The sequence below is a fragment of the Argentina silus genome (assembly GCF_951799395.1).
Source record: "Argentina silus genome assembly, chromosome: Y".
NCBI lineage: Eukaryota > Metazoa > Chordata > Actinopteri > Argentiniformes > Argentinidae > Argentina > Argentina silus.
In genome coordinates, this window is record NC_139654.1 from 41135405 (window position 1) to 41144280 (window position 8876).

The following is an 8876-nucleotide window of genomic DNA, read 5'->3' on the forward strand; positions in this document are numbered from 1 at the left end:
CACTTCTGTTGATGTTTACATTGAGGAGAACCCGCTGGTTTTCTGAGAGCTAGCATAACTAAGCCATGAGCATTAGCAACGAAAGGTACTGAGAAATGCCTCGGTGGTAGGTATGTCACGTTTAATTACATTTTACAGTAGACACATAGTAAACAAATGCATCTGTGTAATGGCATGACTGTTAGTCCGTCAGTAGCAACGGTGGTAGCATTGTTAGCTTTAGCTTTAACTAAGACTGTGAGGTAGAGGAGGTCAGACTAGACCAGCTATTCCACTTAGACACAGTCCGTCTGGCGTAAGGACAGACACACTGATCTCTGATGAGGAGGATTTCTCATTGTACAATGTACGCTCCCTCCTCTGTCTCCCCTCAGCTCCAGCAAAGCCCTCCTCCTGCAGCTCCTGTACCTGGTCCCTGTGAGAGGTGAGAGGGGGGCGGTGAGGCGTGCTGTGTCCTTCTGCAGTGCCCTGGGTGGAGAGCTGGACCTCAGTGAGACCACAAACCAAAGTTATACATAGTTAGTATATAGCTGGTATATGATTCCAATTCTCAGAATGAGCCATGAATCAGGAAATTTGGTGTTTCACATATAAGCATTAGCAATGTTTTTTTGAATTGTTTTTTATGACTGCCATGGGAGTGGCTGTGGACAAAATCTGCGATGGCCCTATATCCAATTACATTTCTGAAGTCCCTCTCTATCAGAAGAGGTTTTATGCTCTCACCTTTAAACCCAGATGAACATGTATTTTAATCTGAACTGTCCTAGACTATTAAATATAACTTGAAATGGTGACTGACTACTGCTTGAGTTTGTTTTGTGTGAATCTGTAATGACACCAACTCTCATTACAGACCATTATTGACCAATAAGACACTTTACTGAATTTCTATTTCTATTTCTCATAGAGTGAAATAAGGCAGATTTCTTGACAGATTTCATGTTGACAGACATCAATAGCAGACTCCAAAGTCACTAGGTCTCAACTACCCAGCTGAAGCATATTGAACAACACTTATTGGATTTGTGTTCTAATGGCCTACTCTATGTTACCTAGTGATAGGTTTGGGAATTGTTATCTGGGTTTCGTTCTTCCTGGTACATCATCTAGGACTACCTTCTGACTATGTACAACACTCACACACACATGCTAGATATTCTGCCTGATGGGAGGGCAGGACAGTGATGTCAGGTTTGTGTGGTCATTTGATTGTTGTTGTTGTAATGGCTTAATTACACCTTATTTGGCTCTGTTCTAACCTACCACTCTAGTCTTACACACACGTTGCTGGGGAAATGGCACAAGAAACACGCAATCCTAGCAACGACAATTGTCAGTAGCACTAATTATTCTGTAATACTGATGCATGACATGTATTTTCAACACTTTTCAAAAATACGTCACTGTAATGTACACAAAAATACGTCACTGTAATGTATTGGCATTATTACAACTTTGTGTTTCCAATGTATTAATAAGGGCTTTCCCTATTGGCTGTGTAAGAGTCCTTAGCTGTTGTGCACATGCGCTGTACTCTGTCTTAAAATTGATCAGTAAACGAGCATCCACGTAATGTTCGGTCTCCGTTATTGAAACCGTGAATATATATAACTCTAAATATATTACAATTTGGCGACGAGGATGGGATATCTAATGAAAGATGATCTCAGTGACGAGAGACAACTTTGCAGCAAGTAGAACGCAATAAACGAACTTTGTAGCTCGAAAGAAAGAGGCTAGCAAACGGAAGCTAAGTAGCTAAAGGCGACTACAAGCTAGCAAGATAGCTAGTTTCCAAATCGGTGCGTTAGCTGAATACAAAGAAGGACAGGAAGATTTCGAATCTTACTTGGAAAGACTGGAACAGTGGATGATCGCAAACGAGGTGGACACTGACAAAAAGGTCAGCGTGTTTCTGTCGGTAATCGGAGCGGATGCCTACAGACTTAGCAAAGAATTTAGTCAGTCCTGAAAAACCTAACACACAAACCTACGAGGAGCTAAGCGAGTCGCTCAGTGAGCATTACAAGTCGAAACCGCTTGTCATCGCGGAACGTTTTCAACAAGACGGTGAGTCTATGTCTGATTACATAGTAGCTTTGAAGCAACTTTCAACTCATTGTGAGTTTGGTGCACATCTTAATGATGCACTCCGTGACCGTTTTGTTAGTGGGTTAAAAGCTGAGGCTGTGCAGAGGAAACTTTTATCGCAACCAAGACTAACATTCAAGACTAAGACTATTAAGTAATAAACAAAGTCAAACAGTCAGAACAAAAGGCCTGATTAGACAACTTGATGACGAAATGTAGTTCTTGAATGTTATTGGTGTATGTAGACAGGAATCAGAAACACGTTGAATAGAAGGCGTTAACCTGTGTGAAATCTATAAAGACAGGTGACTGAGGAGATAACGGGGTCGGCTCATGTTCTGCGGGAATAAAGTCTTTGAATGAATCAACAGCTCTGGTTAACGGTATTTTTATTTTTAAGTATTATAACTTAAATTCTACGACACTAGCATTAGCAAGGAAGGCCTGAAAAATGCCTTCGTGTTTTTCAGGATTGGCTGTGCGTGGACTGGGGCAGCCGTTTCTACGACAGGTTGTTGTTGTTGTTTTTCTTTTTTGCAGGGCTCCCGTTGGGAGGACAGCGAGAGCGACTTCGAAGCGGGTATGTGACGTTTAATTACATTTTACAGTAGTAGACACAGTCAACAAATGTATCTGGGTAATGGCATGACTATTTGTCAGTTAGTAGCAATGGTAGCATTGTTAGCTTTAGCTTGAACTAGCTAGCTTGCTAGTCACCTACATGCATTTTGGACTTGTGCTGTGTTGTTTCACAACAAATATTGAGTGGTTCAGAGAGAGTCTAACTATTGTTATTGCTCATACTTATTCTTCTTTTTCTTATCATTATTATTCCAATTCTTCCGATTTTTTGGTATGCTACTCCTCCTACAGCGTTCAAGCTATTTAGACTGATCAAACTTTAAAACGTGCGGAGAGGTATTTTAAAGTCATGATATTTATTCCAATTCCGAACCCTAGCACATATTCCTGACCAATCAGCGGGTAATGCCGCCATTAGCCTGCCTTCTCCACATACCCAATAGTAATCTGCCACTGGCTCATTCTGGCTAAGATATATATCTGTAGCCCTATGGAAATTAGGCCTAACTATTAAAAGTTCATTAATTAATAAATAGTATATATAGAATAAGTTCATTAATAGAATACATAGGACTAAAAAGGGTAAAACTATTACTATGTTTGGTATTGGATATTGTGCAAAATGAATAGAGTTTCATGGGTTAAGTTCATGTGTTGAATTATTTACATGATGTGAAATGTATTTTGTTTTATTCTATACTATGTTCACAATGCTGGCAATATTGTAAAAGAATTTACTTTTGATTTCTGTGAGAAAATATTCAAATATAACGTTTGTGCATTTTGTTTATTTTCATAAGCCAATGAAAAAGTGAGTTGGAGGTCAGGTGTGAGGTGGAGGAGAAGGAGACGTGAGTTGGGAGAAGGCGAAGAAAGAGAACGGATGTAATATACTGCTGGCTGTGAAATCTAATAGTGTGGAAATAGGTAGCCCACTTATTTCTTGTTTAGAACAAGGTAATGCGAGTACACAACCCGTGAACTCTACAAAGTACTACGTTCGGCGTATGACCTGTTTAGGAACACTTTCTCTGTAGAGGAGTAACCGTTCCGACGGTCAACCAACTGGATTAGCCTAGCCTAGCTCAGAAGTGAGATAGCTAGTTTTTCCTTCGGAGGCTTATGGGCTGTGTGTTCGACCAACAAGGGAGTTCCAAACGTCGATAGCCACCGGGAGAGACAGTAGTACCAAAGAGTCCTGCCGTTGGAGAGAACTACCCCGGTTGCCGAGAGAGGAGCTTCGCGAGGCTGCCGGCTTACGGAACTGGGAGTTTGGTGTGTCGTCTATCTCGTGGGAGTGAAGGAGCCGCCATTTTAGGTGAGCTACAACGCACGCAAGCTACACGCGCCAGGCCTGCAACGCACTGGACTTTGGTATTGTTGTCGTAGTTATCATTGCCGGCTTTAGAATAGGTTTTATTTCTTTTAATTGAGGTTTACAGTGTTTACCATTTACATTTTGATATTTGTATGTGCATGTTAAGAGTTATTGTATTTAATTTCATGTACTCTATTTTGGGGATTTAATATAAATGAAAGAGGACTGATTTGAATAAAAGACAAGTAATTGGTGGGACTGTGTTAATATATAATAGACAAAGTAAACATACAATAATAGGTAGAGATACCATTTTATTTAAAGAATTCAGGTTAGCCACCCCTATTAATTGCTCAGACCAGCAAAGGGGCGCTACACTTATATATACAGTGCCCTCCATAAGTATTGGAGAGAGGAAGCATTTGTCTTCTTTTAGTATTCTATACTCCAACAGTTTGGATTTGAAACATTAATTCAATGTTTAATTTTTTAAGATTGGTTTGACCATTTAGAAATGACAACCCTTTTATGCATAGTCCCCCTATTTCAGGGCACCAAAAGTATTAATTGGCTTGACAGGTGTTTCTGGTTAGTCAGGTGTGTTCCGTCATAATTTGTGCAGGCATAAGAGAGCTGTCAATGTCTAGTCTTGATTCTCGGCTTGCATTTGTCTTTGAAGTCTGCTATTGCTGTCTGTCAACATGAGGACCAAAGAGACGTCAATGAAAAAATCTGTAAACATAGCCAAAACCTTAGACTTACCATAATCAACAGTTTGTAACTTCATTAACAAAGAATGAAAGCACTGGTGAGCTCAGCAATTGCAAGATTTTCAGCATACCACGTAATCTGTGAGCCATGGTGCTATGGTTTGGGCATGTATAGCTGCCACAAGAACTGGCTAACTTGTCTTAATTGATGATGTTACAGCAGCAGCAGAATGTATTCTGAAGTGTAAAGAAACATATTGTCTGCTCGAGTACAAACAAATGGCTCTAAAATTCATTGGATGGCACTTCATCATACAGTAAGACAATGACCCCAAACATACTGCCATAGCAAATAGGGAGGTCTTCAGGGCCAAAAAGCGGAAAGTTCTTGACTGGCCAAGTAAATCTTCAGATTTAAATCCAATTGAATATTTATTGGACATTATATGATTTTTCCAATACTTTTGAAGCCCTGAAATAGGGGGACTATGTTTAAATTGAATTAAACCTGAGAATCTCTACTTTGACCGTAGTAGTAGTAATTGTTTGATTTAAAATCCAAACTGTTGTATAAAAACTGGAATATAGAGCTAAAAGAAGACAAAATGCTTCCTCCTTCCAATACTTATGGAGGGCATTGTATATACTTATTTAAATGAAGCCCACATATTTGGGTAGGTTGGGAGCCAGTTTGAAGTCATGATAAACGGGAGAATGAGAGGCGCATAGTTTGTCTGTCTGCCTATACTGTTCGAATCACGCCTAGTACTCAGTGCCATGGGGAAAATGTGCTTACAGAAAAGTTTTGTTTCCAAAATAAGATTTTCTCTCCTGTCCCATCCCATCTCTTGCTATCGAGGGATTGTTGCCTCTTGAAGGCCATGTTGTTGTGTTTATTTGATTCATTTGGAGCCCAGGGATAGTATTCAAGCATCAATCAATGTATATTATTTTTGTAAACCGAAGGAGCTATTAGTCATCTGTCCTACAGAGTCTGGCGTCCAGTTAACCCACATTACGTGCCCTATAAAGCTTTGATGATTTACATGACTGATTCTTTGATTTGTGTGGATGTAGTGATTTAACCTTGCTTTAATAGCATTATTTGAAATCAGCCCACAGTTTTGGGTAATATGGTAGTCATGATGAGAGCACTGTTTGTGTGAGGGACATTACTATATTCGTAGCCCATGGCTCAGCCTGTTTAATTCAGTATCAACCTTGCTTTATTTTAACATTAGGTCTACTTGAGAGGAATCCCATTGAGCCTAAGCATTTCAGGGTTAGTTTGGAGTTGAGGTGATAGCTCGACCTCATCTGCACTCATCTGTCTTGTTCCTGGTGGTCATGGGACAGATCAAAAGTAGTCAGTAGTTTAGTCAGCACTTAAGAATCATTGGAATACCACATTTTGTATTTTAAAGAGCAAATAAAAGCTTACATATTGAATATAACTTATCGACAGATATAATTGGTGTAACTGTACAGTACAAATAACACAGTAAAATGTGAAGCACCAATACTTGATAACAAGTAAAGCAGAACACAAATCTGAAGCAATAATGACATGTGCAAGAAGGTTTGTACAATTTGCTAGTGTAAAAAAAAGAACAAAATCGCTTCTTCTTTCATTGGCTATGCGCTTTTACGCAAATGTGTCTGTCCACAGACAAATCCAGCAGCTCTTATACTCCACCATGCAAACCACATTCAAAACAAATATTGATGTTTTCTGCTTGGTTATAACAAGCAATTGAGTTATATGCAAAAGTGTTCCAAATGTCTGTAATCGTGACAAATTTGTCCATCTCCACGCGCATGGATCTCGTGCCCTTTTCTGTAGCCCATATACTGTACACACACAGGTGGGGAACAATAAGGTCTAATAGGCTGAAATGGGTAAACTGTTCATAACAGTGCCATTTAGCTGACGCTTTTATCCAAAAGCGACTTACATTGCAGTGAGTGCATACATTTCAGTATATATGGTCCCAGCAGGAATCAAACCCACAACCTAAGCATTGTTAGCACCATGCTCTACCAACTGAGCCACAGAGGACCACATTTTGGGTGGGCCATTTTGGCCATTGTAAGGACCATTTTGAAATTGTAACAACGGTATTATGTTAAAAACAGGGTAAGTCAGGGAAGGAGTGGGACATGGGTTTCACAATGACTTATTTTATTATACAGTGGGCCAGTGGTTAATCGGTTCACGCCACTATCCCAGCGGTGGTCTACCTCAATGGCGCTGCTGGAGGAGACACAAGGTTTGAAGTGCTGCCGAAAGCCACCACAAGGCGGTGACAAGAGCTTTGAAGGATGTTTTTTTAGCAGCTCATGAATTACAGAGTCGAAATGGTTAAAATATCAGGTTATTTTAATGAGGACCAAGCAATGGGACAAACTCCTATCCACTCATAACATTGTCACACATTCTCTTTCAGCACAGACAAGTTTTAGCGCAATCTGACATGAATAAGCCTGAGTCGACTTTAATAATGAAGTTAGGGATTTTCATGCCAGACAGGAGTAAAGATTTTGGGTTTCAGTGGGATTGAGACTGGATAGAAAAATTGTTGTTGAAACAGTTGTTATCATTAAAAACATCATAATACTATGTGAATTTTCAGCAAGGGCAGCCTTCTCTCGTCCACTCAATGTAATAATAATAATAACAATAATAATAATAATAATAATGCAATTATTTTGTATAGCGCTTTTCATAATACTCAAAGATACTACATTTCAAACATTTATCATAACTGGCATCATGATTTAATATTTGGCGGATATTAAATAAAAATGTACCAGCCATTGATAACTGACAAATCCACTATTGACAGTTGAAGTTAATTTTTTATACTTTTTGACTAGTCAAACAGCAGAGAGATGCACCACCGCTAGCTGCCTAAACCAGCTAACAGTAAGGGATTGCAGTAGGCCTCCCTAACATTACATGGAAAGAAACTTGCGAGCTGGCCAAGCGGATGGCTCTCTCAACTAGCAGACATTACTTTGTTGCGAACGTATGGCGACTGTATGAATTTTCCAACAGACAAATTCGCTCACCTTCCCCCACTCCACACCTTCCCCCCCTATTTTGTAATCCACTGCCCATCACCGAAATTTTAAAAGACAGTTTGTTCTGTCAGTATAAATTACAGAACCCCCATCATCCTGATTGCCCCACTTATGGCAGCAGAGATGTTTGTCATGCTTCTGTGATCTGTCTAATGTTAGCCCACGTATGTTGCCATATTACGATGCAGTTGTCATAGAGAACACAAGTCTTTCTGTCTTAGCTCACTCCTTAATATACCGATAGCAACTTGCGCTTTGATATCACACTGGTTAGACTACTCCTAAAACCCATGCTTCCAAGCTGGGTAACCTAAAAATAATTTGAAATCCATAAATGAACACAACCATTTTATTATTTCCGTGATGTAAAATGGAATTGATTACCTGTTTTCTAAAATATGCATAATTTTGCCTACAGTAAAATCAATGTTTGCATGTCAATCTTCTATGAACTAACAGAATTTGTTAAATGAAGAACATTACTGTACTCAGCATTCAAATTGTGTCTCTCAAAGACTGTCTAGTGGCTAGATAAATTGTCACACATTTGTTTTGTTTGGGAAACGATTTGAGCTTGTTGTAAACGGAGCTCAAGGAAGCACACATAGTTTGTAGCCAATTATGATACATGATATGATGGACAGGGTCGAAAAAGAACAGCCAAATACAGACAGTAGGCAACTACAAATGACTTGTTGGATATGGGCAGTAAAACAGTGAATGTAATTTGTTAACAGATTAACAGTTGTGAGTTTTATATATAAGGCTATAGCCTACAGAATAATATGAATAAAAGCATGTCAACATGACAGCTTAATGTCCCTCACCTGCCTGTTCGACATTATCCCTTGACTTCTCAGATTTATTCTCATCATTGTAAATGGCATGTAAACATTTTTGATTGATTCATAAAAGCTCTCATTTCAATCATGTGAAATATGTTCAACGTGAACTTGCAGTGCCAGAGTGGAAAATTAATGTCACAAACTGCGCTCTTTGCTTTGTGAGCGTGCTGTGTCCATATAGCCTATAGAAATGCGCGGAATCAACTGAGAAACATTATATCGCTATGAGTTAATTAATATGCA

General features: G+C 39.3%; 1 long non-coding RNA gene across 1 annotated transcript; it reads left to right on the forward strand.

The window, feature by feature from the left end:
• The first annotated feature begins 1984 nt into the window (after positions 1-1984).
• On the forward strand, positions 1985-5712 carry LOC310823823. The gene is made up of 3 exons (XR_014554970.1): positions 1985-2073; positions 2396-2674; positions 3477-5712. It is a non-coding gene; the product is annotated as an uncharacterized lncRNA (long non-coding RNA).
• The last annotated feature ends 3164 nt before the right edge of the window (positions 5713-8876 follow it).